At 42.6% G+C, this 25,706-nt stretch overlaps 1 protein-coding gene across 5 annotated transcripts in view; it reads right to left on the reverse strand.

Annotated features, from left to right (window-relative positions):
• The window catches only part of Arhgef6 (Rac/Cdc42 guanine nucleotide exchange factor 6), a 129,268-nt gene that overhangs the window by 94,383 nt on the left and 9,179 nt on the right, over positions 1-25,706 (reverse strand). The window contains exon 1 of one of the 5 annotated variants that reach the window (XM_052739865.1): positions 16,699-16,929. The exons of 3 other annotated variants lie outside the window; for them this stretch is intronic. The gene's annotated coding sequence lies outside the window, so the exon portion shown is untranslated. Of the gene's footprint in view, positions 1-16,370; positions 16,468-16,698; positions 16,930-25,706 lie in introns of those variants that run through there. One more of the 5 variants, XM_052739871.1, reaches the window with a different exon arrangement.

A 25,706-nucleotide genomic window follows, 5' to 3' on the forward strand; every position in this document is an offset into this window, starting at 1 on the left:
TAGCTCTGTAACCTGTGACGCTTCCACACAGCTCCTGTTAAAAGCACTCCGCAACAAATAATGCTCTTCGCTCACAAATTAGACTCATTAGCCACTGGCAATCCACTTACGAGAATACAGGGATGGCATTTGTACCAGGTCTAATAACTGGTTCTATTGATGGGGAGCCGACTTAAAAGAGCAGACCCTGAATTCACTGGACTCTGATTCCCTCCATTTCTTGGCATTGCAGCAGTTTAGGAAACAAAGTCCTGCTTGTGCCTTTATTTACAACAGCATGAGGTATGTCGAAAAGAGGTGTGGGAGTCTGGAGACCTCGACTCCAGCACCAGCTTTGTCACTGCTCAACAGCTATAAGGACCTCAGGAAAACAACACCACTTTCCTGTGGCTTTTACGTCTGGAAAGTGAGATGAATTTGACCAATACAGGACAACAAGATGCCTATTGATCCACTTTCTGAATAGAGAATCTCAAAGTCAACATCTTAGCTAGATCTCTGAGGCCTCAAATCGGATTCAGTTCTCAAGGCTATAGAAAATGGATTCACACTAGCCAACGTCACCAAAAGCCACTGCATAAACTCAAATGCTAAATTGTTGCTAAAATGTATTGCTAAGTGGACAGGATATCACATCCTTATATTATGGCAAGAACATTCTCTTCAAACAGAAATATGCACAGTGAACTGGATCTCATGAAGCAGGCCTATAAATCCTAGATACTTGGGAGCCCCAGGCAAGAAAAACACTAGTTCAAGGCCTGCTTGGTCTACAGAATTACTTCAAGGCCAGCCTAAGCAACTTAATAAGATACTGCCTCAAAATAAAAAGTGAAAAGGGCTAGGGATGTAGTTCAGTGGTAGACTGCTTGCCTAGCATGTGTGTTAAATATATAAAGCAAGGGAATCAGTAGAACTACATAATAGATATTATACGTTGGTTTTTTAAATGTCACTTAAAATGACCTCCTTACAAATTCAAATTCTATCTGTAGCATTCTGCCACTGCACAGTGCCATTTAGACTGTGATTGTGACTACAGGCACTTTGTTTAACCATATATGTTCTCTCATCTCTGTGGATCTCTATAGTCACTTTATATGACTGACATAGGCTCCTAGATGACTTGAACCTCACAGAATCCAGAGGCAGGAAGCTCAGCCCCATACTGCTGCTAGGAAAGAACTAAGGCCTAAGCTTAACTCCTCACTATTCACATTCTAGATTCACCAAATTGACCTCCCAAGCAGCAGTGCATCACAGCCTAGGACTTCACTCTTCCCTGTTATGCTTTCAGGGAAAACCCCACTTTCTCCACACTAGAGATTGATCTTCAGCTGAGGGCTCAGTGTTTAGGAAAGAGGAGAGGAGACAAGAACTGACAGGGGCATCTGGGGTGAGAAGGCATGGGTTTAAAAAAGACATTGCAATAGAGAAAACCCACGAGAAAGAGAAAGGGCATGAAGGACATGGGGGACCAAATCACTCTTGTAGCTCCCCCACCCCACCTCCTGTCACCACAGCCTTTTCAGAACCACATGGGCTGCCAGTTTTCAGGAGGGAAGTGGGTGATACCTCAGCTACTGTAATGTTTTTATGTCAGTACCTGAGGTGGCCTCCCTAGCCCCTACCACCACCTACTTAAGAAAAAGGACTGACTTCCGGGTGTTCTAAATTGGAATGAAGAACACATATTCCTGGAGACTTAGCATCGCACCTGCTACTTAGTCTCTGTGTGTTTTTATAGTTTAGCCGCAGAAAGTATTAAACAAGCTTCTGTGGGCCAGCCAGAAAACATAATCAACATGTAAAACCTTATTTCTATGGAGAAATGTTTGCGTTAATAACAATAACTCACAGGTGAGTATTTGGAAAACAGTCTATTTTTGTATTTTATAAATACATTTCATTTAGCCATATATTTCTGTGTGTATTTTACATTTTATTCATTTGAGGGTATATGAAGGTCAGAGGACAGCCTGCAGGAGTCAGTTCTTTCCTCCCACCAAGTGGGGATTGAACACAGGTTTTCGGGCTTTGATACAAGCGCGTCTATCCATTGAGCCGCCCTACCTGCCCCGATAATGTATTTCAGCTCTTCTTCACTGTTACCAGCCATGCACTCCCAAACCAGCTTTAATATCTACAATATTTTTCCTCTTCTTTTCAAAGGATGAATAAATGGCCTAGACATTCTCAGTACTGTATATTTTAGAACTCTGTAGTTCAAGGACTATCGTAAATATATGAAGAGTGAGAATCTCCTCCAGAGTGTCCGTGTTTAATCTTGTAACAATCTGGAGAGTTACAGAGTTGGCTATGAAGCCTCTGCTTTCGTGGAGGCCTTGGATGACTGGGTTGGAGCCTTAAAAGATAGCCAAAGCAATCATCCCACTAAAATTACAGGAGTTATGGCTAAAAGTACAGGAGATACGGCTAGTAAAGAAGGTCTGCACAAAGCTAAGAAATGAAGTTCATGAACACAGGAATAGCTGCAGACTACTGTAAGCAGCAGTCCCTTTGGTAGTTTCCATGAAGTCCTCCATACACCAACCTTCATGTTTCTTTTGAAAGAAGTCCTGAGATATGTGATGCTGAGAAGCAGAGCCCTCAGTGATCTACCAGCAAGCCAGCTCTTCATAATCTACATGTCTTTTTGTCTCTGTGGGTATTAAAATTACTCACAGGTTTCCAGTTGGATGGTGCAGTCTTTGAAGTCCAAACTGACCTACTACTCTGGCAACACACGTGAAATCCATGATGAATAATCTCTCACTGGTTGACTGACAGGATTCTCTATTAGACAGACATACATGCAGACAGACTACTTCTACAATGTAAGCCACATGACAACAGTGTAATTTTTTTCACCCCTATACTTTCCATGTCCAGGAGAGTTCCTGTCATGCTGTAAGATCTCAATAGATATTTAAATACATACTGAATGATTAGCTGTTCTTGTCAATGGATAATTAATCACAGCCAAGGAAAAAGCATTGCTGAAAATACAATAAATGCAGAAAGAGAGCTAGAGACGTAGCCCAGTGTTCCAAGTGCTTGCCCAACATATGCAAGGCCCAGGTTCTATCTCTTAACACCACAAAAGAAAATAAATTCACAAAGATGTATCACTTAAGAAACAAAAACAAAATCAATTATCCTCCAGCTTTGCGATAAACACCTATCTAAAACAAGAAACACCAATATTCATCTGCAAAATTAAGCAATTAATCCCTGTGACTGAGAGTTGACCAGGGGCACTTCAGACTCCCTGGTTGTGGATCTTTTGAATCATGTGTTAAATATGGTCCCAGGTCACAGATGTTCCATTAAATCTCACCATAACCACCATGACCTAAGTATCACAGAGAAGGGAAGCAGGAATGATTTGTGGGTTTTCATTGCCTTGCTAAAATGGACTATATTTTAATTGTTGTATCATAGAGCAGCAAAATTACAACAAATACAAGCTGTACCCACTTATTCATACCCATGTTCTAAAACCAGCTCCGATTCATAGGCAGAGGGCATTGAGATGTGGCAAAATAACTTCCCATAAACAAGAAGTAACTTGCAATTTAAAAGACTATAAACTACACATCCAAAGTCCTTCCAACTCTAGTTTATCTGGGCAGGAAGGATGTTGCATCAAGATTAACTACCATTTTCTCTCTTTTATATGCAAGGTCTCCTGTAGCCCAGGCTGGCCTGGACCTCACTATGTAGCTAAGGATGAGCTTGAAATTCTGATCCTCCTTCCTTCATCTCACACACGCTGGGATTACAGGTATGTGTTACCACACTGGTTCATGCAGTGTTGGGAACCAAATCTAGGGCTTCCTAGCACTCAACCAACTAAGCTACATGTCCAGGATCTAAATAGAGATCACATTTAGCAATTCTTCATGTTTCTGTCTCCGTGTAAATTTAAAAAATACGTCATTTTCAAAGACATTAATTAAATTGGTTTTTTAGTTGGTTAATTAATTAATCAATTTTACACCATTTCATTAAAACCACAATTTTTTACCTTGGAAACAATCCAAACACTGTAAGGTGAGCATTCAGGAACTCTGACATCGGAGACTTCAGTTCTAGTGTTTCAGTTAGCATCTACAGCTCAAAGAACAGCTATCCAACAAAAAGTCCACCTAAAACTGTCTGAAAGATCAAGTTCATAAGCCAGACTTGGAAGATACTGCTTGTAAGCCCAGTACTCAGAAGACAAAGGCAGGAAGAGCCGCACAGGTTCAAGGTCCATTTGACTGGGCTACACAGTGACATCCACAACAGCATGAGCTACAGAGTGAGGCCCCGTCTCAAAAACATCAGGGGCTAAAAAGATGGTTCAGTGATTAAAAAGCACTTGCTGCTCTTGCACAGGACCTGGGTTCAGTTCCCAACATTCTGCTGACAGTTTAGAAACTGTCCCTAACTCCAGTTTGAGTTGATCCAATATCCTCTTCTGGTCTCCATGGGCACACAGTGCACATGTGTATATGCAGGCAAAATATTCATACACATAAAATAAAAATAAATACAAATTAATAACAATACAGAAAACAAAAAAACATGTTCACTATTCTGAGGGGGTATCGTGCAAGAATATTCTCAAACTGACTCCTCCTTAACAAGTTCAATATTTCTCACTACCTTGTCTTACCAATGTGTACCCCATGGGCTCTTCTTTCTTTGCTGTGCCTCTCTTTTGCATTTATAGTTCTCCTTTATAAAAGGCTACTGAGGACCTGAACCCTAGATCTCCATCATGGTTCAGTTACAAGGTTTAGCCCAAACACTACTCATCATTATCCAGTGGAATTCTCTACTTCTGAACTTGTCTTGCATTTGACCTCTAGACTCTGGAACCACTAACTTAGACACCTAGCCACATCCTGTTAAATTCCACTTTTTTTTTGCTTACTCATAGGCAGGCTCCCACTGGTTACCAGACTCTTTCCTAATCTCAAATTCAAACAGGGGGTCGAGAAATGGTTCTATATGGGGTTAAGAATGTTGGTCCAATTCCTAGCACCCATAGTGTAGCTTACAACTATCCATACCTCCAGTTCTAGAAAATCTGATAGTTCTTCTCACCTTCATGGACAACAGACATATGTTGCAATACATACATACATACATACAGGGGAAATATTTATACACATAAAGTAAATGTCTTAAAATAAAATAAAATTCAAACAGATATTTCTTACATCAAAAATACTTGTCCTTTTGGTATGTCTTTCCAAGAAAGAAGAGAAGGCAAAGACTTATTTTTCTATTAAAACTTGATAATCAGAGCTCATAAATTTTCTGTGACCCTGTAAAATGAGTTCTTTTATTACAAGAGTGGGATTGGGAGACTTTACTTCACCATTTGTGTCACTTTGGAAGTGACATGTAGGAACATGTCAAATGTAGAGGTCTCACCTTGAAAGGTCAATGAAGGGGCTAGCAGGATGGATCAGCAGGCGAAGGTCCTGCTGCCAAGATGGACAACAATGTGAGTTCAGTCTGGTGACTGCGTGGTGAAAGGAGAGCACGTATCCTCAACAGCTGTTCTCTCACCTCCACATGTGTGCATGGCCATGCACACACATTTGTGTGCACATATATACACGACGGACACACAATAAAAATAAACATTCATGTGTACATACATATGCACACAATAAAAATAAATAAATGTGGTTAAAAAAGGAAAGGCTGATGAAACCAAGAGATCTGGGGTGAGAAAAGATAAGAAATAAGAAGTAGGCAGGTAGGGAAAAGCCGACTGTTTCCATAGGACACCATAGGACCTAAGCTCTCACCACCTTCTTTTTCTAATTTAAAAAAAAAACTTGAGGGAGGAAACTGAGGCAGGAAAATTGACACAAGATGGAGGACAATATGGGCTATGTAATGAGCCTCTATCTCAAAACAAAACAAAAGTAAAACAAGATAACTTTGAAAGAGCTTGGCTTAAAAAAAAAAGTTAGAGAGGACCTAGCTTTGTTTTTCTGTTTTCACTCACTGTACATGCTAGACATCGAAGATATGTAGAAGAAAATATTTTAAAGCTAATTAAAATTAAGGTCAAGCTACTATCTATTGAATAAATACCATCTGAGTAGCTAGTATATACCAAGAATTCATTGAGGTGCTTAGAATGGGAAATGCCCCCCTGGGACTGACCTCAGGCATTTGAACACTTGTTCCCTGGTGATAGCACTGTTTGGGGATGTTTAGGATGCATGGCCTTGATGGACCACGTATGTTATCAGAGACCAGCTTTCAGAGTTGACAACACTGGCACTGTTTCCAGTTTCCTAATTCTGTTTCATGCTTGCAGTTCAATGTGAGCTCTCAGCTTTCCGCTCCAGCTGCCACACCTGCCTGCTGTCATGCCTTCCGCCATGATAGGTTCTTAGACCGTAAGCCTAAATAAACTCTTTCTCCTACAAGTTGCCTTAGTTTTGGTGTTTTATTACAGCAACAGAACAGGAGCGAACACACTAGTTTATTCCTTTCTTGTAAGACAAGTAAAGGGATACTCTATGAGATCTGCTAAACGGGCTGGGAGATTGCTTAGTCAGGGACGTTCCTGACATGCAAGCATGAAGATTTGAGTTTGGATTCCTAGCATTGACATAAAAACCAGGCACATTTCTACAGTCACAGAGCTGGACAGTAAGAGACAGGCAGATCCTTGGGTCTTACCTGCTAGCCAGTCCAGCAGAATTGATGAGTTCCAGGTACAGTGAGAGCTCATGTCTGAGTAAAAAGGTAGAAGGCTGGAGAGATGGCTCAGTGCTTAAGAGCACTTGCTGTTCTTCCAGCAGACATGAATTCAGTACACAGAGCCCACATCAGGCAGCTCATAACTGCCTGTAACTCCAGCTCCAAAGGCTCTGATGCCTTCTTGCCTCCTTGAGTATCTACACACACACACACACACACACACACACGGCATACACTCACACACACGCATACATGTACATAAACACAAATTTTGACTCCTGACCTCCTCATGCATGTGCACCCATACACAGAAATGGATACTACATATATACACTTGAAAAAAATTAGGAAATAAAGAAGTCACCCCCATGTATACTAACTTCCATTTCTCCTCTCTCCTCTCTCTCTCTCTCTCTCTCTCTCTCTCTCTCTCTCTCTCTCACAGTGTCTCATATATCTGAGGCTGGCTTTGAACTCCTGATCCTCTTCTACTTCACAAATGCTGGGATTCTATGTGTGTTTAATCAAGCTTTCCATTCTGTTGTCTTCCCTTGAAGGAAAAATTTTAAATCCCACATCAAGATGTACCCCAATATATAACACATTGCCAGGTACCACTCTGCCTTCAGAGAATAAAAACATATTAGGTTACAATGTCTCTTAGAAGTGTAAGAGAAGCTACATCCACAAAATCTCACCAGCATGAATGCCTAAACAAGGCATGGACAAGATGACCCCAATAGACATGCTAACGTGAGACAGAAATCTCCTGGAGCCTGGACCCTGGATAAAGAACTATAAGCAACACAGAATATTGAAAAGGGAAGAAATCGTCTTCCCCAGGGAAGAGCCCCCAAATTGGTTACCCAATATCAAGTGGTCAGCCCTGAAATCATATACATACAAGTAATATTACACAGACTGAGAGGTTGTACTTATATTTAGGAGTGTGTGTGTGTGTGTGTGTGTGTGTGTGTGTGTGTGTGTGTGTGTGTGTGTAATAACAAAGAAAGAGGTCTTGAATTTGAGAGTTAGAGCAAGGGGAATGCACGGGAAGGGTTGGAAGGAAGAAAAGGAAGGGGGAAATGTAATTATATTTTAATCTCAAAAATAGTAAATTCAAAGAAAATACTTATTTACAGTATGTTTCACCAAAAGTTGCTAGATTTCATTTTTAATTAATTTATTTTATATGTGTGAGTGTTCTGCCTATATGTTTATTCGTGTGTCATATGCACGTCTTGTACCCATAGAGGCCAGAAGAGGCATTGGATCCCCTTACACTGGAGTTACAGCCAGTTTGTGAGCTGCCACGTGATGTTGGGAATCAAACTTGGGCCCTCTGGAAGAACAACCAGTGCTCTTAACCACTGAGCCATCTCTACAGCTTTCTCAAATTCTATTTTTGAGATGGGGTCTTGCTATATAGCTAAGGTAAACCTGGAAAGCATTATGTAGCCCAAGATGATCTCAAACTTGTGACCGTCCTACCTCAGCTCCCTTAGTGGTAGGCTTACAAGCATGTGCTGCCATGGCTGGCTTTAAATTCATTTTGTTAGTCAAGTACATCATTCTTTTGATTTGCATATATTTCTCTATAATTATTGAGAAGATAACCTCACTTCACTATAGATCTAGCCTTGAATACATAAATTACATAAAAAAATGTTTCTTAGTATTCAGGCCTGCTTCATAGGCACGGCTCTTCATAAAAGATGTTGGGAACTTGACACCTTAAGCTGCCTCTTAAAATAAAGTCAACACTTGCAAGAAGTAGAAAAATGTCTTGTTATTGTGTCTAGGGTGAAAGCAGTCCTTAATAATGCTTTTGCTTGCCACTTTGCAAGCTGCTGCACGCTATCTCACCTTGATTTAGTTCCTTCTTTTCCCTCTTGTCCTATTCAATCCCTCAACTGACATGTCTGATCTCTGTAATAATATTCAAGTCCCTAAGAACGAATAAAACTGGGATTTTACTCTATTTGTCTAAGTGGAACTTAATTAGGAAGGTAAATCTTCTGCCAGAAGCCAAACAGAAATGCTGTGTGACTAGGTACTCTTGGGAGTCATCGGCACACTCCGAAGGCCATCATCAGAGGTCCTCATCTCTAAACTGGGCATGGTGCTGTGAACCTGTAACCTCAGCACTTCTGAGGGGAAGGCAGGAAGATCCTGAGAGCTCAAGGTCATCTTCAGCTTCAGAGTGATAGAAAGTTGGAGGCCAGCCTGGGCTACATAAAACTGTCATAAAACATACAAAAGACCCATATCTCTGAATCTCTGAACCAGACAGCTTCTGGCCAAGGTGGGACAATTACCTTTTATAAAATGCTGGTAAGCAAGGGCCTTAAGGGACCAGTGTGTGCCTTCACACGTCTCTCATTTGCAATTCAAAAAGCACACCCTATACAGCAGGAAAGCCCAGGCAGTAAAAGAACTGGCTGTGCAAGCCTTACACCCGAGCTCAATCCCTCAACCCATATGGTGGAAGGAAAGAGCTGACTGTTGAAATTGTCCTCTGACCTCCACATGCATGCCATTGGCACACTTGCACCCACATTCTCTCTCTCTCTCTCTCTCTCTCTCTCTCTCTCTCTCTCTCTCTCTCTCTCTCTCTCTCTCACACACACACACACACACACACACACACACACACACACACACACACACGCACATCCACATTCACACACAGACATACAGACACAGAGAGACAGAGATAGTAATGAATATTTTTTTAAAGCACGTCGTGAGACAGCCAGGCATCATAATCCTAGCACTGGGGAGTCAGAAGCAAGAGGATTCTAAATTTGAGGCCAGCCGTGACTACTCTGTCTGAGGGGGATAAACACCCAGAGAGAAGCATCATACCTGTAATCCTTGCACTTGGAAAGGAAAAGCAGGACGATCGCTACAAGTTCAATGCTACCCTGGGCTAAATGTAAAGTTCTAATCCAGCAAGAGCTTCATAGCGATACTGTGTCTCAAGAAAACAAGAACAACAGAAAAGTTCAGTGTGCATTTTTGACTTGTACTAAATCCAATGGCATCACCAACGGTAGCACATACCTTATGCTGTGTGGCCAACCCAGCACAAACTTTTACACTGATCTGAAGGAGTGTCTAACCAATGTGTGTGACCAAGTTAGAATGAGCTGGAGTTGAGGATAGCTGAGCAAGGCTGCATGGTTTAAATAAAGAGGCACATTGTACTCAGTTGCCCTCAGAAACAGCCTGGATTAGAGTCAACATTAAAAGCAAATTAGAGTGAGTGAGATTTAAAAAGAGAGAATTTACATTTCTAGTCAGGAAGATTGCAGTGATCCAATTTACTGACAAAATGCATTCCTTTTCATAGATAGTGGGTCCATACAACTCAACTCAGAAACAATGGGCTCCCTTTTTAGAAATTACATATTTTAGTTTTAAAAAACAGAGGCCATTAATTCTGATCCCCTCAACTATGCTCAGTTCAACAGGTTTATTACTTATTTCCTGTGTGCAAGGGGAATGTTTTACAGTCACCACCAAAATAAAAAGATCATTCATTGAATTGTTTAATTTAAATGAAACAATAAGCATCTTTCTCTAGGTTGGGTATTACACTTTACATTTTGTGCTATTCTAATGTCACAATAAACATGTTCATTTGAAAAGACACATGAGCTAAGCTCCTTTCATAGAGGCAAAAACAAGAAACTGAAAATATTCCTTTCTTATGTTTGTCTAATTGGTGTGTAGACTAGAAAATAATGGACAGCTTGCCTGGGTGTTCAATTTTAAGAAGAATCTATCCAAGCTGTTTCTATTACTAGAGCACAAAATGGCAACTAAAGAAGTTACTGTAGTTAACAACTAAATAATTCAGTCTCCTCTTTACAACTGGATCCTTAAGTGCATTTCTAGTCTTGGCTTGACATAAAGAAAAACATATGCAAATTGTTTTTATCAGTTAATAAAAAAAAACTTGGCCAGGTATGATGGCACATACCTTTAATCCAAGCACTTGCAAGGCAGAGGCAGGCCAGGTAGATTTATTTCTATGAGCTTGGGGCCAGCTTGTTGTATGGAGTGAGTTCCAGGACAGAGGGAAGCCCTCTTTAATAGATATATGGCCTGGGTATGCATTCAGAACAACTGTAAGACCATGAGGTAGAGCAAGAATGAGAACTGCTGCAAGCTGTTCTTAAAACTCAGATGATTTTGTATATTGTCCGAAACTACAGTTAAGAATTCCAACCTGTGTTCCACGGGTTACAATGAGCTACAGTAGCAATGAAATATGAACTGTCTCCCTGTAGTTTCCCAAAGCAAATACGTTAGATAAATTATTTTAAACACATTGCAACCTACTCTAAACTTCAGTGATTGTGCTTGATGAGAATTTCAATTTCAGGGGGAAAGGCCCTTCAATTAGGAAAGACACTGACAATGCTGAATGGGTCCATCTTTGTAGTTAATCATGAGAACCGGAGCCAATCCTGCCACCACAATTCATCTAAAAAGCCCAGAAACATTCAACTTTGGTTTGCTTTCTGAAAAAGGCATGTGTTAAGTATTCCAAACTATGTGAGGCTTTCACCTTTGGTTTTACCGTTTAAGATGGTTTTCCAAAACCAGGCAGTCTCTGCCAAATAGTACATGGTAGTGAGATGCAAGATGGCTGGATGTTTTTGTTTCCCAATTTCAAGTTCATCCATGTCTAACTTTCTAGCATAGCTAATATAAAAGCACAGAACCCTGGGAGAGCCCACAGGTAATCCTTGTTCTACATCTAATCTGTTTAAATGTTACAATTTCAAGAGCTCATCTAGCTCACTTATCAAATGGGATTATTTCAACATAACCAAGAGAGCTGCTGTTTTCATAATGCAGAACGACTTATGAGTAAGTCTACTAGAAGACATCAAAATTCCAATTAGAAATGAGCTTTCAGGGCTGGGAGTAAAGCTCATTTTGTAGAGTGCTTTCCTCGAATGAACAAAGCTGTGGGCTCAATCCTCAGCATCGCATAAAACAGGCCTGGTGGCATGCACCCATAAACCCAACACTCAGGAGATAAATGCAGGAGGATTGGAAGTTCAAGGTCATCCTCTGCTATGTAGAGACTTTGAGGGCAATCTGGGATACATAAGACCAACTTGAAAGAAAGAAAAGAAGAGAAAGGAGAGGAGAGGGGAGGAGAGGAGAGGAGGGGAGGAGTCGGGAGGGGAGGGGAGAGGAGAGGAGAAGAGAAAGAGAAAGAGGAAAGGAGCTAGCATTCATTGAGTCTATACTTGGTACCAGGCACTGTGCAAACTGCTTTTCTTGCCATCTGTCACTAAGACTAAGGGTAACATATACCTCATCAGTGGTCCTATGTACCACTACCACCTGCAAGGCTGGCCTATCCATAATAAGTAGCCAACCCAGGTCAGACCAAGGGCAAAGCAAGGCTGAAGCTCTTAACCACTGTGCTATTATACCACACACACACACACACACACACACACACACACACACACACACACACACACACACACACAGACTTCCTCGCACAGGGGACAGGGAGATGAATGAGAATGTCTGAAGCAGGAAACAAATGCAGAGCAAGGCAGGGCAAGAAGAAAATTCTAGTCACCAAGTCCCACATAAAGTATGCCTCGCCTCCCACTCAAAGGACCTCAGATGGTTCTATGTTTGGGGGTCTGATTTATATATTTTTTCTCCCTTTTGGCGGTGTACCATTGATTTCATTCTTCCATGCTTTGTACACACACACACACACACACACACACACACACACACACACACACTTTTTTGGCATCTCCATCATGTCTAATCTGCATTAGTCCTCTTTTCCTTTATCCCAGATTTTTGTCCAGGCCCTGTGTCCCAGTTTGCCAAGTCCTTCCACACACCTTTCCTCATCTCACCTCATCTACCACTTCTAATCAGTTCAGGGTGAGCAGCCAGGTTACCCTTAATGCTCACATGCTCAGCTAAGTAAAAGCAAGTTGTCCCTGAGTGGGAGACTGAGGCAATCTCATAGGAACAAAGCATGTAAGTCTCAGTGCAAAAATGGACCGCTTCCCTTCTAACTAAAGACTCCCCTGACTATTCAGCCATTCCACGGGACAGTCATTTATTTAGTGAATATTAGTGAGGACCTGCTAGGAATCTTGCTCCATCCCAAGGACTAGGGCCTGCTAGGAACCTTGCTCCATCCCAAGGACTAGGGCCTGCTAGGAACCTTGCTCCATCCCAAGGACTAGGGCCTGCTAGGAACCTTGCTCCATCCCAAGGACTAGGGCCTGCTAGGAACCTTGCTCCATCCCAAGGACTAGGGCCTGCTAGGAACCTTGCTCCATCCCAAGGACTAGGGTCTGCTAGGAACCTTGCTCCATCCCAAGGACTAGGGTCTGCTAGGAACCTTGCTCCATCCAAAGGACTAAGGCCTGCTAGGAACCTTGCTCCATCCCAAAGACTGAGATCTGCTAGGAACCTTGCTCCATCCCAAGGACTGAGATCTGCTAGGAACCGTGCTCCATCCCAAGGACTGGGGTTATAAGGATTAAGAATCTTTGGTCTCTGCTAATAACTTTCAAGACAAGCCAACAGATACATTCAAACATAAGCACAGTGAGTCCTGACAATTGTCCTCTAACTTCCATATGTGCAATGGCAGTTGTGTGTACACACACTAATAATCACAACAGTAATAAACAAAGTAACAATTGTAAAATAATGTATAAGGGATTATGAGAAAATATGTATAAATTACCTAACCCAGCAGTTCCCTCTCTCTGTCTCTGCCTCTCCCTCTCTGTAGCTCAGGCTTGGCCAAAACTCACTATGTAGTCCAGACTTCCCTCCAACTCAACAATCCTTGTGCTCCAGCCTCCCAAGTGCTGGAATTACAGACTTGTGCTACTACACTCAGTTGAGTATTTCTTTCTTTATGGTCTCAGCCATGTGGCAAATGCTTGAAGTGGCCAGATAGCCACAATGTGAATAAACTAGAGAAATGCTTCTCATCCCTTGATGCACACCAGAACTGTTTGCCTAGTTCTCAAAACACATCTTCTAAATGCTCAGTCCCTTCAGTAACCTTTCTGGTGGTACTTCCTAAAGCAGAATATATACAAACTGTATATCAGGCAACTCTATAACTATACATACATTCAACAGAAATGTTCTTCAGGGAATACCCACAAGGATATTCATGGTGACATTGTTCATCGAAAGAACAACAACAACAACAACACACACACACACACACACACACACACACACACACACACACACACACACACACACCAACTGGAAACACTCTAAATGTCCATCAGTGAGTGAATAGGAAAAATAAAGTTTGGTGTATCCATACAATGGAATACTACTCAGCAATAAAAAATAATCAAACAGTAGTACCTACAACAGGCTAGTTCAATTATAATGCTTAGTGGAGGAAAATTTTATGAAAACAACTACACACTTTACCATCCCACTCATATACCAAAACAGGAAAAAACCACACCAACCTATTCTTGTAGGAGTCAGATGGTGAGCAATCATGACTGGGAAGGCACACAAGAGTACTTGAAGCTATTGACAGTGTTCTGCTCCTTAAGCCAAGTGAAGATTATATGGGTGAATCAGTTTGTGGGGATTCATCAGCACAAACAATTAGAATATTTTCAATTTTTTTTAAAAAAAATTCATGTTACTAAACTGACTTAAACATTTAAAAATACCAATGAAAGGCCTCATTGTAGAACAATCAAGTCAGAATCTCTGGGCAATGAGACTCTAATACTTGTGGTTTGAAAAGTACCCCAGATGCTTCTGATGCATGGTCATGTCTGAAAACCAAGGTTCTCCACGTTTCTGGATGTTAACAGTGGCTCCTTGACGGCCACAGTGTGGCTTGTGACCGAGGAAATAAGGTCTAGCTGACTCTCCTGTGTCTGCTTTGGACTGCCAGGCTGAGGCAGGAGTATGGCTCTTCCCCAAACCTCGGTGTCCACCACTGTTGTAGTGGGTACAATGTCACCTGCCCCTCAAGCTGTGGGGATTAAATTAGATAATATACTTAGAGTAGGCAGCCCACAGTCTAGAGCATAGCAGGTGGGGGAGAAATGGTGCTCAGCTACTTCTCCTCCTTTGTACCTAAGCTCCAGACAGCAGTGATGAACAAACACATTGCTGTAAGCGAAGCAAACACATGCCCTTTCTGTTGCCTCAGGAAGAAGTTTCTAGAGACTGATATGATCCTCTATGCGTGCTGTCAAATGAGGACTGGAAATTTCTAGGTCCTGGCTGCTCCCTCTAGCCATCCCTTGCTATCCCTGAGTATGACTAGAAAAGTGGTAGATGAGAGAGGCAAATACAAACTCCAGACCCTGCACTCACCGTAACTACAGAGCAGACTCCATGCAAGCAAAAGAGACCAAAGTGAGAGCTAGCAAATGAACAACAACTGGTTCAGAGGACATGGACCACTCATACAATGTTCCAAATGAAACACTTTTGTACAAAGCCTCACCTTTTAGTGAAAACAAACAACAAAATCTGGGTGGGAAGCAGGAGCAGAGTTAGCCTTTTGACTCTACTACTGGAAGCACTATGACTTTGCTTAGCCAAACTTTTCTGTTTCTTTGATAATCGGAAGAAGAAATGCCTGTTCTCAAATGCCCTTTATAAGGAGTTGGAGTTTGAATAAGTGGAAAGCATTCCAAAAAAGAAAACAAAAAAAAAAAAAAGGAAAAGAAAGTTAAGCACCAAAGAAATGCAAGGTGAGATTATTAGCTGGCCATTTCTTGTATTCAAAACTTCACTCATCCTTCAGCAACTCCCATGGAAAGAGTGAGCCCCTCTCTTGTTTTAAGAGCTCCAAGCATACCCTGTGCCACATGGGCCTGGAGTTTGCTTATGTAAGAAGGGACTGCAGCATTGCCTGGCATGGAGCATCATATTTTGCTGAAGTCCAAGGGCAGGCCCAGGCCTTACATTTTTGGACAGAGGTGCTCTCAGTGGTAGAACACTGAACTGTGGCTGGAGCAAATGATGTCATCAGAGATCCTCTTACCATGGTCAATGTCAAAATTAAGATAGCAAGTTCAAGGACAAACTGGATTTTTCCAGGCAAATATAAGTAAGGAAAGCAGTCTAGACCTCAAAATCTTGCCTTTAAAATCAATACCTTAAGAACTTAAACAACAACTGAGATTTAGCCCCGTTCTGTGTGGCTGTTCTGGTTTATGGGGAGGTCTTATTGAAAAATACAGTTTCATAGCAAAATATATTCTTTGAGTATATTTTTACTCCCACTACACATTAAGAAAAGAGGGAAAAAACCATGTGACTCACTCCTACATTCAAAAACAATAACAAAACCAAACTAAAAATACAAGGTATTGAGAAGAAAGATATTTGAGACAGAGGTAGACATGAGAGCTCTCTACTCTAGAACTAAGAAATGAAACAGCTGGAATACCTGTTGGGTCCTTCAATGACTGGAAAATGAAAACTCGAAATCAACTACAGCTACTTTGGAATACCAGGTAGAGTCCATCCGAAAGCCACTCCTGCGACAGACCTGTGTCAAACATTCCCCAATGCATGGATTGCTCCAGCTTGGGAGAGCATCAAATGAATATCAAAAACAGTACCGTTGACTCTTTGCTCTGGTTCCAGGGAGGACAGAAGACAGGATCCAGTCTGCTACAAACCTTGGCCGAAGCTGGACAAGTTTGGCGCGTCCTCACCCTGTGCCCTGCCCCCCCCCCCCCCCCCCCCCCCCCCCCCCCCGCTCTGGGTACCCAGGGACTCAGTGCACCAAGGAGAGGCCCTGGCAGAGAACAGACTGGCGGCTGGGGCTGCAGACCTAGGCGGTCAATCCTGAAGGAAGGGCGGCTCCTCCCCTGGCTCCCGCAGCCCCCCAGCACCAGGCCCTCAACATTCCCCTCCCCCTGACTCCTTGCCCCCCAGGCAGGTCACCTGGCTTGGCTCGCTTGTCCTCTTGCTGCTAGATCCCTCTAGCCTCCTCCTTGGAAGTGGCTCGCCCTTCCGAGTCACGGGGCCGCCGAGCGCCGCCAGCCTGTGCCAAGGCTGCGGGAAGCGCTGTCCCCAGATGGAGCTGGGACCCTGCCCCGCGCGGCTGCCACCAGGGCGAAACTGGAGAGCCTGCTGGTATGGCCGGCAGGGAGGGGCGGCTGCAACTTTGCTCCTGGACGCGCGAGGAGGGGGCGCCCGTCTCCAAACTCCTTGCTGAGCTTCCAAGCTTCCCAGGCAAAGGATTTTATGTATTTATTTATTTATTTAATGAAGAGGGAAGTCAGATTCTTGCCTTCAAGTTCTCTCTCTAGAGCTCCGATCCCAGGCTGCGGGAGGCGTGCCCCTGTGGGGCGGCCACAGGAGGGAAGCGGGTTGCCAGTGGGAGCCTGGCCGCAGGGTTCCTCCAGACCCAGTTCTGCTGCCTGAAGCCAGAACCCGGGAGGGAGAGAAGCCTGGAGAGACCGGGCCAGCAGCGGGGAAGCGATGACCCGGACCTGGATCGCAGAAGTAGGAACTGGAAGTGACAGCGGCACAGGGCAGAGCAGCAGCAGCAGCAGCAGCAACAGCAGCGGCAGTGGTGGTGGCAGTAGTGGCAGCAGTCTCAGCACCCCAGTAGTCAGGGAAAGAGCAAAAGCCGCGGTGTATGGGCTGCAGCTACACTGCGCATGCTGCTGCCACCCAGTTTCCAAGATCAGGGCTATCAGTGCCCAAGGCCATTTCCAAAACTCCCCGGTTGGGAATGCTGGAGTCAAGGACTAGCCATTACTAGCTGGTGGACTGCTTTCCTTCCCCATCCAGGGATGCAACTTGGGACCTGCAGTTTGCATGGTGACCCACTGAGACATCCTCCCACCCTCTTCCCCCAAGCAGAGAAGTGCTTAGTGGCCCTTCACACCCATCTCTTCCCTGAACAGACCCCAAATCAGCCTTTTCAAAGGAACTCACGCTAGGCAAGTGTTCTACCACTGAACTGCACCCCAAGCTCCTTTTAAGTTTAGATATATGATCTCATATGTAACCCAGATTGACCTGGAACTCACATCCTCCTGTCTTGGCCTATGGAATAGTTGAGATGTGTGCTATAGTGTACATCTTGAAGCTCAAATTTTATAGAAATGCAGCATAGTCAGTAAAAGATTAGGACAGCCAGAGTAATGGATAACACTGAATCTTCTGGAATTCTATTAGGAGTGTCACATTGGCTCAACTAGTGAAGAAAAAAGGTGCCCGAGCCCTTTTCAGTCTTCCCACTAGTCCAACTGAGTGGAAACTCTGCCCAGTGGAAACAGATGGAAAAGGGCAAAGCACGAGACATTCTCCAACTCCTGGGCAGGCTTCTGAGCTGGGCAATGGTGGCCCATGCCTTTAATCCCAGCACTCTCAGGAGACAGAGGCAGGTGGATCTCTGTGAGTTCGAGGCCAGTGTGAAAGGCCTAGAGAGAGAAACTCTGACTTCAGGCAAGTACCCCTGCCAAGGTGTGAAGAAGTCTATTGTGCCATTGGTTAGTGGTCTGGCCTATTTCTACTTTCTTAGAGCTGGAGTAGGAAGGTGGCAGATTGACCATTAACTCCTGAGCATTGGTAAAGCTGCCTTACTTCTAGGACTGCTTCCCTTCGAACAGTCCTTGGGAAATGGCAAATGGTCCATCCCACAGGCCTCACTTGAGGGAGAGTACCCGTGCTGTTACGGTGACAAGGCAGATGGAGTGACTCAGGAAGTCAGGAGGGAATAAGGGGGAGGGGCAGAGCAAAACCATACTGCTACCAGCTGATACTGGAAAGATGGAAGGAAGGAGGGAGAGACTATTTGAATCACATATTCATCCAATAACCCCATCATGAACAAAACTTCGTTTACAAAGTAAGCTGGGTACAGAAGCAGGAGACATGTCTAGTCTGCAAAATGGAGATAGGAGGGTGTCCTAGGCAGGGCTCCACGGTAGAAGATGACAGAGGAAATGTTTCTACTGGGGTAAAGGAAAAGCCCCCGGGCTAGAGCTTCCACAGACCAGAATTCACATGGCTGTTGTCGAAGAGTACAGCCAGAGAAGTAGCACTCAGGAAACTCTCAAGTGATCAGACTCTGTGCATGTTGCTGAGTGACTTCCTGGTCTCATTAGTGACTTTACCTCAAAATAAGGAGCATTCATATGTTCTCTATAGTTTTGACTTGACTGAATATCCTCCCTGCCTCCTCCATTCTTTGAGAAAATAAAAAAGATGGATTTGGTTTACAAAGAAGAAATACAAACAGACTATAAAGGAGTGACAGTATGTCCAAATTCATTTGGAATCATGAAATACAAATTATAGCAAGAAATACTATTTCATCCATCACTTTGGCAAACTTTAAAGATAAATAATGTGCAATGTTGACAGAGACATGAGAAAGAAAACACTTTCTATGATTTTGGTGGAAATGTAAGTTAGTAGAGCATTTTTGTAGGAGAATTTGACATTATCTATCAAAATCTGACACAGTAATTCATTTCTATGATGAAATAGTGTTCAAGAATAATCACAAATGCACAAAAAATCCTCTATACATAAACAACATAAGTCACTGGGATTTATCACAGGAATGAAAGATAGATGCAACATAGGAATATCAATCAATGTAATACATCATTATTATAAAGAACCTAAATTAATGATCATCTCAACAGAAGCATAAAATGCACAAGCGAAACTGGGCTGGGGATGGTGCCTCAGTGGATAAAATGCCATCCAAGCATGAGGACCTGGGTTCAAATCCCCAGAACTTATGCAAAGCCAGGCACAACAGCACGCATCTGTAATCTTAGTGCTCCTCTAGCAAGATGGGAGGTGGAGACAGAAGCATCGTCCCTGGAAACTCCATGTAGAGCTGGCCTACAGCATGTAGCATTGAACAGTAAAGAGACTCAAGATACCGAGGGGTAGGCGCAGTCCCCAAGGTTTTCCTCTGACCTCCATATGCAAACCTCGACTTACATATGCAAATATACTCACAACATAACATACACATGGGGAGCACACAAATGTAGCTGAGGATGACCCTGAACTCAGAACTCCCTACTTCTACCTCCCAAGGCCAACTGGCAAAATGCATCATCTTTTGTAACTTAAAAAAACAAAACAAAACACTTGACAAACTAGGATTACAAGGAAATGTCCTCAATACTAAGGTCCATTTATGGAAACTACACAGCTAACATTGTACCCAGTGTCTAACACTTTCTTCTGTAAGATCAAAAGCAAAACAAGGCACTTGCTTCTACCACCTCTACTCAATATGTACGAGAGAGAGAGAGAGAGAGAGAGAGAGAGAGAGAGAGAGAGAGAGAGAGAGAGAGAGAGAGAGAGAGAGGGAATTGAATTTTCAGATAGGGTCTCACTATATAGCAGTCACTGATCTGAAACTCACAGGAGTCTAACTGCCTCTGCCTTCTATATGTGGGATTAAAGGTGTACACAAACATAACTGGCACAAATAATTAAAAATAACGTTCCACGTATAATAGTGTCTAGAAGTGTATCCCAGCACTTAGAGGAAGAGGCAGGAGGTTCAGGAGTTCAGGGTTATCCTTAGCTACATAGCTGCATAGCTACATAATTTGAGGCCAGACTAGGTTGCATGAGACCTTGTTTCAAATAAAAATATATGAAATACTTGGGGCAAAAACATTGACCCAAAGTGGTATAAGACACATATGTTATAAACTATAAAAAAAAAAGATAGAATGAAATTAAAGAAGACATAAGTGCATGGAAAGATAACCATGTTGACAGATCCAAAGACTTAGTTACTAAGAGAACACCATTCCTCAAAGTGATCTGTAAGTTCAAAACAATCCCTGTCAAGGTCTGTTTTTAAGAAATGGAGACAGACATGGTGACACACACCTGTAATCCCAACAGTCAGGAGCAGAGGCAGAAGGATTTGCTGTAAGTTCAAGGCTAGCCTGCTCTACATAGCAAGCTCCAGGCCAGCTGGGACTTTACAATGAATGCCTGCCTCAAAAATAGATAGATAGATAGATAGATAGATAGATAGATAGATAGATAGATAGATAGATAGATAGAGAAAAGAAAACACAGGCAGGAGATGATATAAAACTCATCCATACATTCAAGTACTCCAAATTGGTTTTGAAACAAGTTGGAGGACTCACGTTTTCTCATTTTAAAAGCTACTACTACAAAGCTATGTTAATCAGGTAAGGAAAAGAAAAGTAGTCTTTTTAAGAACTTGGTAATTAGAAAACTGCATCTCCACACCCAAAAGAATTAACTTGGGGCCAGTGAAATGGCCTCATGGGTAAAGTCCCTAAACCCACATAGTAGAAGAAAAGAACCTCCATTTGTGGTAACATTCTTATGGGAAAACACAACTATTCATGACCTTTGATTGTGCAAGTGTTTCTCAGATGACACTAAAAAGTCAATGTAAAAAAAAAAAAAAAAAAGGTGAGAGTTGGGGAGACTGCTCAGTGGGTGAAAATGCTTGCTGGGCAAGCATGACAACCTGAATTGGATGTCCAGAACCCAGTGGCTCAGTAGTTAAGAGCGCTAACTGCTCTTGCAGAGGACCTGGATTCAGTTCCCTATGCCCACATGGTGGTTCACAAGCAGCCATAACTACAGTTCCAGGGGATCTGACATTTTCTTCTGTAGTCCATGAGCACCAGGCATGCAAGTGGTGCACAGACACACACGCAAGCAAACCACACGTACAGAGAAAATACATTTTAATTGAAAAAAAAAAAAAAAACCAGATGCCTTGGTGCACATCTGTAATCCCAGCACAGTGAGATGAGAAGCAAAGAGGAGGAAACCGCTGGGAAGCTCTCAGATCAGCTAGCCTAGGGGACATACCACAACAGCAGAAATGAGACAGACCCTGCCTCAACAAGGGAGAAGAAATAATTACTGAAAGACACCCTACCCTCTGACCTACACACATACATTGTGGCTGACACAGACATACACACACATGCACGCATACATATACACACAAAAATAAACGAACCTGACTTCAACAAAATTTAAACAATGTCTCAAAGGATAGTATGAAAGTTGGAAGGAGTTTTTGTTTTCCAGATTTCTCTGTTATTAGCTGTAGGAACCACTATCGATCCTAAACTCTGATATCCACAGTCAACAGCAGATCGAGGGCATCTGGAGAGGCCAAGTGATCACAAACCTGTAATGTGGTCCCCACACCTCTGAACCCAATACTCAGTCACCACTGTCTGATTCAGCGTTACAATCTTCCAAACTGACTGATTCAAACTAGCAGCTGTTTTTCAGATAAATGATAGTATGCTCTGGGAAAGAGTCAAGCCCTCTTCTTGCTTTTCATACATTTAGAGCTTTACAAAGTTAACTCAGATCCACCAGGCATGCCCTATGCCACACTGTTTGAAGAACTTGGTGCCTGAGACCCGCCCCCTCTCTCATGACCTCTGTGAATACATATCTGTTTTTCAGCTACCTAGAAGCTTGGAGACTGGACTGGCCACGTACGTGGCTGCTCCGTGCTTTCCAGCTCAGCTTTCAGTCTCATGCCTTCTAAGGTGATTCTATGTGTCTTCCCTGAGGGCTCTGTGAGTGACTTAACGTGGCTCAGTTTTGCGCATAACAGTACAAAGAGCACTTAGTCACAAGGTAACAGTAAGCAGTAGGACTAGGGTTTAGATGCAATGATATATTGAGAGCTGTAGATGCATTCTTTCATTCGACCCTTAAAATAGTTCACTGTAACGAAACCCACCACAATGAATGCTAAACTTTAAAAAATAATTTTTAAATCTTCTGCAGCCAGGCTGGAGAGATGGCTCAGCAGTTAAGAGCTCTGACTGCTCTAGCAGAGGACCCAGATTCAATTTCCAGCAACCACATGGCACCTCAAAATCATCTGCAACTCCAGTTCCAGGGGATCTGATGCCCTTTTTTTTTGGGGGGGGGGGGTTTTCGAGACAGGGTTTCTCTGTGTAGCTTTGCGCCTTTCCTGGAGCTCACTCGGTAGCCCAGGCTGGCCTCGAACTCACAGAGATCCGCCTGGCTCTGCCCCCGAGTGCTGGGATTAAAGGCGTGCGCCACCACCGCCCAGCCTGATGCCCTTTTCTAGCCTCTGCAGGCACCAGGCACACATATGGTGCACAGACATACACTGAAAATGAAACATCCAGACAATATATATATATATACACTTTCTGAAGTCCTCTGTACTGTTAGTCCCCGTCATACAGTGACGCCAAGGAACTTTATGAGGAAAGGTTCTAGCATACGGGGTTAGTGAGATGGCACAGTGGGGAAAATGTTAGCTACATAAACATGAGGACCAAAGTTTGAGTCCCCAGCACCCGTGTAACTAAGCAACTGCCTTCCCCCGCCCCCCCGCCCCCCCCCCCCCGCCCTCCGATACGATGCTGGGTGGGTGAGGGGCTTGTTGACCAGCCAGTTTGCAGTTTGTCACAACAGCAAGCTGCAGGTTCAGTGAGGGATTTTTATCTCCGAAAGAAAGAAAGAGGGGTGGGGGAAAGAAAGAGAGAAAAGAAAGACAGAAAGAGAGAAAGAAAGAGAGAGAAGGAAAGAAAGAAAGAAAGAGAGAGAGAGAGAGAGAGAGAGAGAGAGAGAGAGAGAGAGAGAGAGAGAGAGAGAGAGAGAGAGAGAGAAAAGAAAAAGAAGGAAGGAAAGAAAGAAAATGAGAAAAAGAAAAAGAAGGAAGGAAGGAAGGAAAAAAAAGAAAGAAAGAAAGCTTCCTAAAACTCAGCTGTTCATATAAGGGATCTAGACTGTTTCAAAATGGTTTTGGTAACCTGGAGAGAAATAGAAGAAGACACCGACTTTGACATCTAGCCTGTACGTGTACCCCACATAATGTACATACATCACACACACACACGTCTATGAAGCTATAGAAGGAACATGATAACCACAATGTCAGATACTCTTTTATTACAATGTTCATATCATGTCAGTCTCATACACTTTTTAGTAAAATTTCTGCCCAAAGTGGATAGAACATTTTCTGATTTAAAAAAAAAAAATGACTATTTTAAGTATTTGTGCTTAAAGGAATAATCTTTAGTTATCAGAAAACCCCCAACAGTGGAGCAGCAGGAGGTGTTTCTCTATCATCCAGTATTCTTAGAACTGCAAAGAAGCACAGTACACCTTCTGGCAGCTTCAGCACAGAAATCACTGGCAACTTCACCATGTTTTTATTTGAAAAATCAAACAAGAAATGTCATGGTCTGTTCCACAGTAGACAGCATCCTATAATGGATATCACATGCTCTGAAGTCACATGGACTGTGAGCCTCAAGATGGGTGAGGGGTCTCTCAAACTGGAAAGCAGGGAACATTGGAACAAGATATTCTGACACAGATGTGACTTTGGATTAGGCTTAGCTTCAAGAAAAAAAAAACTGGTTTTGAGACAAGGCCTCATATCATATCCCTGGAACTATCTTTTTAAACCAAGATGGCCTCAAGCTCATAGAAATCCACTTGCCTCTGCCTCCCACGGGCTGAGATGAAAATTTTACACCACCACACCCAGCTGGCTTTAAGAAAATTTTTGAAGGAAACAAAGTTCAGCTGAGACAACAGCTAGTAAAGATAATAATAATAATAATAATAATAATAATAATAATAGCAACAATAATAAATAGCTACTTAAAAAATAATATGCCCCAGTATCTCTTCCCAGGGTTTTGCATGTATTAATTCATTGAAATTTCATACCAGTATCAATAGACAGGCAGGTGCCATTATTATTCCTATTTTACAGGTGGAGAGGCCAAGGCACAGAAGCATAGTTAAATAACAGATTCAAAGGTCATAATGTCACTAGTGAGTATGAACTGAGATTTAATCTCAAGATGTCTAACATCAGAGTCCCCGCTCAAACCCCTACCATTTGTCCACAGATAATACTTGCTTACTAATGTAGAGTACCTCTGACATGGCTCTGAGCTGAAGATAATACACAAATTAGCTTACAGATGTTAGGACACTGACTTTCTTAAGCCTACATATTTAAGCAATCTCTCCTTTGACCCCGAAACAACATCATGAGGTGGTTGATATTATGTCTATTTCACAGACAAAAGCGTTGTGAGAGAGCATGGAGGTGCAGCTCCATGCTAGCACTCCCTGAGCACATGTAAGAGGAGGATCCAGTCCCTGCACCACAAAACCAACACGGAAGCACAAAAACGTAACTTGGCACACACAGAAATATCGAACTCCTTTTCAGTAATACAGTGTACGCATGCAGTAGGGTTCTTCATGCAACACAGTTTAATGTGGCTTGGGTTTTTTTATTTTGCTTTTCATTGCTTTTCTTTTGGTGTTTGGGACTGAATCCAGGGCCTTTGCATTGCAAGCAAGCCTCTACCACTGATCTGTATCTCCTGCTCTGTTTAAATACAGTTTTGACTTGAAGACTAGGTTCTTGCAGTTTCCCAAAGCCTCCCTCTGTTCCAAAGTGTTAATGAGAGTAAAAAGGCCATTTCTTTTTCTGTTTTCTTTCTCAAGATTTTCTTTTTTTTCTTTTTCATTACAACATTTCACTATTCCTTTTTCTCCCTCCAAATCCTCCTGCTCCACTCTCCTTTAAATTCATGACCTCTTTTCCATTAATTGTTACTACATGTATATATACGTATGTGCAGATACATATATATTCCTAAATAGAACTTGCTTAGTCGGTATAATGTTGCTTGTATGTATGTTTTCAGGGCTAATCTTTAGGCACCAGGCCATTTCTTTTTTTAAATTGATTTTAATGCAGCTTGCTGAGACCCTTTGTAATAGCCAGTGACTCACTTTTTCCACCCATTAATAAGGAAGCACACCCACAAAAAGCTTGGTCATCTGAAAAGAAGCTGTGTTTAAAAGTCATCATTTTGCATTTTTAAAAAATTCTTTCCTTTTGGTTCTGTTTTCTTTCTTTCTTT

This window comes from Peromyscus californicus, unplaced genomic scaffold, assembly GCF_007827085.1.
Source record: "Peromyscus californicus insignis strain IS unplaced genomic scaffold, ASM782708v3 Scaffold_10__1_contigs__length_136768540, whole genome shotgun sequence".
In the NCBI taxonomy this organism is placed as follows: domain Eukaryota; kingdom Metazoa; phylum Chordata; class Mammalia; order Rodentia; family Cricetidae; genus Peromyscus; species Peromyscus californicus.